We start from the raw sequence: 7,369 nt of genomic DNA, 5'->3' as shown, positions 1-7,369 counted from the left end.
ATAGCTTCCCGACTCCATTTTAAATAAGATTTCCTTCATCCATTTTTAGGCTTTGAACCTAACATATATGGACTGCTTTATGGGAATGGGAATGATTCTCTTTGTACATGAATATAACCTGCTTTTTCCTTACTCAGCAATTTAGAACAGTGCTAGGTCAGCCCTGAGCTGTTTAACCTATTGATAGAGAGTCTGTATATGCTTAACATGCAGAAATTGATTTTTTAAATAAATCAAGATGACTGTGTTTTTTTTTTTTACTGTATATTCCCTATCTAGACTTAGGTATTATTAGTAAAATGTATTCTTAGCTCTGCCCATTTGCTATTTTCTTTTAATTTCAAGTATAATTTATAATGTCATGTTAGTTTCAAGTGTACAGCAAAGTGATTTAGGTATATATTTATGGTATATATATATATGTGTATATATATATATACATATACACATATATATATACACACACACTGTTTCAGGTTTTCTTCCATTACAGGTTTTTGAAGATATAGTTCTCTTTGCTATAGGATATTTTTTGTATTTTTACCTATTTTGTTTACCTATTTTGTGTATAATACGGTGTATATGGTATTCCTAATCTCCTAATTTATCTCTCATCCAACTCTCCCCTACCCCCACCATCACCTTTGGTAAACCATAACATTTGTTTTCTATGTCTGTGAGTCTATTTCTGTTGTATAAATAAGTTCATTTGTGTCATTGTTTTAGGTTCTACATTTAATTGCTATCATATGATAGTTGTTTTCCTCTGATTTACTTCCAATCGTTCTTTAAAAAGATTCATATTAAGCACTTAGCGGAGACATTACTTTGCCAACAAAGGTCCGTCCAGTCAAGGCTATGGTTTTTCCAGTAGTCATGTATGGATGTGAGAGTTGGACTGTGAAGAAGGCTGAGCACTGAAGAATTGATGCTTTTGAACTGTGGTGTTGGAGAAGACTCTTGAGAGTCCCTTGGACTGCAAGGAGATCCAACCAGTCCATTCTAAAGATCAGTCCTGGGTGTTCTTTGGAAGGAATGATGCTAAAGCTGAAACTCCAGTACTTTGGCCACTTCATGTGAAGAGTTGACTCATTGGAAAAGACCCTGATGCTGGGAGGGATTGGGGGCAGGAGGAGAAGGGGACGACAGAGGATGAAATGGCTGGATGGCATCAGCGACTCAATGGATGTGAGTTTGAGTAAACTCCGTGAGTTGGTGATGGGCAGGGAGGCCTGGCATGCTGCAATTCATGGGGTTGCAAAGAGTCGGACACGACTGAGCAACTGAACTGAACTGAACTGAACTAAGATACTAGGAAGTGTGTTGAGAGTTGTATTAGGATTGTCTGAACTCTGCTATGATAATAGACCAACACTGAAATCTCAGTGGATGAACACAACCAAAGTTTGGTTTGGTTATCATGGGCCTTACTGTTACCATAACCTCTTGACAGGCCAGGTCCCTGTCAAGTGCTGTGATAGGTGCCCAGACTGCTTTTTTATCTTATGACTTCCCCTTCTCAACATGTGGCTGCCAAACTGTTATCACAGGGAAAAAAGAACCAGAGGTTCCATGGAAGGATTTTCTCTGCCTCCCCTCCCCAAAGTTACATATATATATATATATATATATATATATATATATATATATATATATATATAAATATATAATATACATTATTGGATTATAGTTGCTTTATTATTGAGTTGCTATACTTTATAGCATACTATAGTAGAGTTGCTATACTTTAATAGTGTTCTTTTAGTTTCTATTGGACAGCAAAGTGAATCAGTCATACATACATCCCCTTTGTTTTGAACTTCTTTCCCATTTTAGGTCACCACAGAGCACTGAATTCCCTGTGCTCTTACAGTAGGTTCTCATTTGTTATCTATTGTATACATAGTGTCATATCTATTTTATACATGATATCAATAAGTGTATCCATTTGTGGAGGTCATCCAGCCCCACCTAACTGTGAGGACTCTGGCAAGGAGGCAGATCAGAGGTCTGGCCTTCTCATGTCTGAGGAAGAAAAGAATTAATAGATACTGGTGAGTGCTGTTGATATATCACAAGTTCCGAGAGAACACAGATTACATTTTTAAAGTCATCTCCAGTGAGAGCTGTGCAGTTCTATGAGGAAAACAGTAATTATAGGGGAATATTTAGGGTCTTATTACAATTTGGCAGAGCCTGTGGCTCAAGCCAGCAAGTGCTGGTTCCCTTTGGAGAATTTATTTTCATTTGAAATAACTAACTTGAGATTTTAAAATTCCTTGTGTTCTCTTGTCTTCATGCCGTTCACTTTGTTTTCTTCAATAGAGATCAAAACGTGTTTAAAAATTAAGCCCGGGTCTTCAAAATTCCTTTCTGGAATTAGTGGGCTCATGTCAACTGTTATTTCCTTGCTACTGGAAACCAGGAAGGGCAGAATGAAGACATGTACCCTAGTGGCTCTTTCTTTGTTGCAGTTGGGTAGTTGCTCTATATAAATATCTCAACATTTATGACTCAAATCATCAAATATGGTTACAATTTTCTGGCATTAACCATATTATACAAACAACAAAGTTTAAGGAGCGATCTATACCATGTAGAGAAATAAGAGAAGAAAAAATAAAAAATACAAATAAGGCCATGCAAGTATGTTTAGACGTGAGAGCGTGAATGGTCCATGGTGTTGGATTGAAGATGACATGTTGCTGGGAAGTCTTGTTACTTTTTTTTGGCTTGGTAATGAATTTCTCTTAGAACTCTTTTACATAAAAATAACTGAAAGCCAAAATATTCGTGTCATGTTGATGTATAAGGAAAGGGAGAATAAGAATTTGTACTGTTTTATGAAAGTTTTTATTAGGGTGAGAACAATGTTTACTGTTTGTAACTGCTTCATACTGTTAGGTTCCTTGTCTGTAGACTTAAATATTTGGATTTTCATTGTCAAATGTTTCCTTTCTACAATTGCTTTCTGTGCCTTGATTTTGAACTTTCACTGACTTTAAGTGATATCCATATAAGGAATTTTTGTTAGGGTCTCTAAGTAAATATTTTCAATCAGTCTGGAGAGGAGCTGTGATGACTTTTCAGATTTTGAAGATAAACTAGAAAGGCAAACTGTAACAATTACACAGATAATAATGATAATAATATAATCATAAACATTAATTGGGCATTCATTATAATCTAAGTATTAGGCTAAGTGTTTCACAAGTACTTTTTCATTTAGTCTGCATAATTACGAGAGGCAGGGGCCATTATTAGCCCCATTTTAACTGGAATTTGGGTTTCCCAGGTGGCTCCAGTGGTAAAATCCATGCCTGCCAATGTAGGAGATAAGATGTGGGTTCAATCCCTGGGTTGGAAAGATACCCTGGAGGAGGGCATGGCAACCCACTCCATTATTCTGCCTCACTTCAAGAACAATTGGCAAAGTCTGGAAATACCGTGTTGTCATGATCGAGTGAAAAGTCACTTAGTTGTGTCTGACTCTTTGTGACCCCATGGACTGAACCAGACTCTTCTGTCCGTGGAATTCTCCAGGCAAGAATACTGGAGTAGGTTGCCTTCTCCAGGGAATCCTTCTGACCCCGGGATTGAACCTGAGTTTCCCGCATTGCAGGCAGACTCTTTACCACCTGAGCCACCAGGGAAGATTGAGAGGAGTGGTAAAGTTATGCTAACCGTCCTGCAATGCATAGGGTAACATAAGTATTATCCAGATCAAAACCTTCATATCACCAAGGTTGATTTGTACAAAAGAGTCCTCTCTTATTAGATAACTGAACTTATGCAACTAAAACCTCAATCTTTGGAGTCAGTAGACCTGGGGTCCAATCCTGGCTTAAGGCTTGACCTTGAGAGTTCAAGCTTTGTTGGGAAGATCCCCTGGAGGAGGGCATGGCAACCCACTCCAGTAGTCTTGCCTGGAGAATCCCCATGGACAGAGGAGTCCGGCTGGCTATGGTCCATTGAGTCGTAAAGAGCTGGACATGACAGAGTGACTATGCACAGCAGAGCACATGCCTTAGTTTAATTGCTTATCAATTTGAATAATAATACTTACCCCACAGATTGTTCTGAAGATGAAATGAGAGAACATATACAAAGTGATCCGCATCATCCCTGGCATTCATTGATGATTAAACATTTTAGCTGAAAAAATGATGGACTTTGGTTAAATAGTCCAAAGAGACTGTTGAGACTTTTGAGACTGTCAAAGACTGCTGTTGACCAGGTGTCAGAAAGAACTGCCTCTACACCAGGCAACTTTTTGTTTTAAGTCTTGTTTGGGTGATCCTGAGCAAATGCCTTAGAAAAGTCTGTGCCTCAGTTCCTGCATCTATCAGATGAGGGTATGAGGAGTATGTATCTTCTAGAGTTTCTAGAGTTTAGGGGTTTAAATGATAGTATAAAGATAAAGTACTTAGAACAGTGTCTATGACTTAGAAGCAGACAGTTGTTAACACTTACTATTCATTTACTTAATATTGTTAGATAAAGCATACCATGTATATTCATTTTCTAAGCAACTAAACCTTGCCATTTAAAATACCAGCCCACTTTTTTTTAAAAGACAGAGTGATGAAAATTGTTCTAAAGTTATAATTTAAAGTCTCTTGCTTTTTTAAAAAAATAAAACTAGATACTCTTTACCATTTCATTATTCAGTCAGGAGCTTTGTCATCAAGGTTTTGTTTCTTATACTGGATTAGGACTATGAAGCTTTTAAAACTAATGGTGTATGAGGATTTTTCTTACAGTAGGCTACTGGACTGTTTCATTCTTTTCTCCGCTTTTTTTAAATATTGTTTTTTGCTTCCTTTCTATCAAAATAGGCACTATCTTACTCTTGTAGTTTCTACCTTTTCTTGGCTTTTCTGAGTATTACATTTGATTAGTTGCTCAACATTTATTGAACACACTATGTGCCATGCTCTCTAAGATATATGAGTGACCCAAACTAAACCATCGTTTCTTGGGGTTTATGATTTAGCAGAGGAAAACATTAAAGAATAATGCCAGTTAAATAATTATTTAATTCAAATACGATCCATGCTGTGACTGAGCAGTATCTGTTGCTATACTTAGGTGCAAACCCTTTTAGCATGAGATATAAAACAGGCCTTCATGGGGAACTGGTCATCAAGTGACCGTCTGAAACGTGAGTGGGAATTAGCAAGGCAAAGAGAAAGAGCATTACAAGCAGATGCAATAGCATGTGTGAAGTTCCTGATGTTGGACAGGGCATGGCACTAAATCAAGGCATTGTTTTAAAGCCCAGTATGGCTAGAGACTGAAAAAAAAAAAAGTCCAGGTTGGTGGAGTATTGATTAAGTGATAAAGACAGTCAAGGTCTCAACCATATATGGTCTTTTAAAGCATGTAAAATTTTGACTTTATTTAATAGACAATGATGAGCCACTAGATAGTTTAAGACATGACTGAGCAACTGAACTGAGATAGTTTAAGCTTGTTGTTGACATGATAGATTTCATCTGAGGAATGGCTAAAAAGCAGGAAAGAATGGAGGCAGAGACACCTGTTAGAATGCTACCACAGTGGTCCAGTCAAGATATGAGGAAAGCCATCAAATTGTATATCTACTGGAAGTGGACAGTCTGAGAAATAAAACCTAAAATTTCTCTGTGACAGGAAAGAGGATATGTAGTTTTCAGACTTGGAAAGATTTATTTTGGCCTTTTTGGCTTATTTATCTTTGACTTTGTTCTTGGCTACATTTCAGAGGATTACAATTGACGAACAGTCTATTTCCAAATGAGCAAAAATCCAAAGGTACAGCAATTAAATTTTATTTGTATAATGCTTAAAAAGTATCTGTTACTGCATTTAATCAGCAGATTTTTGTAACAAGTGATTTTTACACCCCTGCCCCAACACTGTTTCTCCAGGACTTTGGTCTAAGCTGATGAACCTTAAGTTATTGGTGGTATACAAAATTTCTACCTCAGTAAGCCATCATGTACAATAGAAAAATATATTTGTTTTATCTTACCAAGAAAGTTAAAATTTAGTGGCATTGGTCTTCCATTTTGTTCTTTGCACTATAGGGAAGATATAAAAATGTGGACTTACCAGTTCTTGTTTTTAACTATTACTATTCTGCTAAAAAATACAAATGCCCATCAAGAGATGAATGGATAAAGAAGATATGGTACATATATACAATGGAATATTACTCAGCTATAAAAAGGAACAATAACTGGGTCATTTGTAGAGACATGGATGAACCTAGAGTCCATCATACAGACTGAAATCAGAAAGCCAAACATAAATATTTTAGATTAACATATATACTTGGAATCTATAAATATGCATCTATAAAACCTATTCAGTGGTCTATATATGTCTATTTCTAATTTATGTGTCTAAAATAAATATAATATTTTCTTTCTCATGGGATGTCTCAGAGAATAAAATGAACTCTTTTATACCAAGTGCTTGCACCTAACACATAATATTTAATATATCTAACAAATGAAAAGAGTGAAAGTGTTAGTACTTCAGTTTTTTTCTGACTGTTTGCAACCCAATGGACTGTAGCCACCCTGGCTCCTCTGTCCATGGAATTCTCCAGGCAAGAATACTGGAGTGGGTAGCCATTCCCTTCTCTAGGGGCTATTCCTGACTCAGGAATCTAAGCTGGGTCTCCTGCATTTTAGGTGGATTCTTTACCATCTGAGCTACCAGGGAATTATGTATAATTTACATATAAGCTTATTATCACACATTAACTATCTGGTTTTTTACAAATTTATACATGTTGATTGATAATGTGACCTAAGTTTATATGTATGTGTGTGTGCTAAGTTGCTTTAGTTGTGTCCGACTCTTTGCGGTCCTATGGATTGTAGCCCATCAGTCTCCTCTGTCCCTAGTATTCTCCAGGCAAGAATATTGGAGCAGGTTGCCATGCCCTCCTCCAGGGGATCTTCCCAACCCAGGGATCGAACCTGTGTTTTTTGTGTCTCCTGCTTTGGCAGGTGGGTTCTTTACCACTATCAACATCTGGGAGGACAGATACAAATATCCACACATGCACATACATACAGTATATCGTGTGTGTTAGCCGCCCAGTCATGTCCATCTCTTTGCATCCCCATGGACTGCAGCCCACCAGGCTCCTCTGTCCTTAGAATTCTAAAGGCAAGACTACTGTAGTGGGTAGTCTTCTCTTCTCCAGGAGATTTTCCCAGCCCAGGAACAAGCCTGGGTCTTCTGCATTGCAGGCAGTTTATTTACCATCTGAGCCACCAGGGAAGCCTACATACAGTAAATTTACTATTGATTATTATGACAACAATGGTTGTTCAGTGATATTCAAAATTGCATATGTCCTTATAGATAT

The sequence above is a fragment of the Budorcas taxicolor genome, chromosome 15 (assembly GCF_023091745.1).
Source record: "Budorcas taxicolor isolate Tak-1 chromosome 15, Takin1.1, whole genome shotgun sequence".
Taxonomy (NCBI): domain Eukaryota; kingdom Metazoa; phylum Chordata; class Mammalia; order Artiodactyla; family Bovidae; genus Budorcas; species Budorcas taxicolor.
This window is presented reverse-complemented; position numbering follows the sequence as displayed.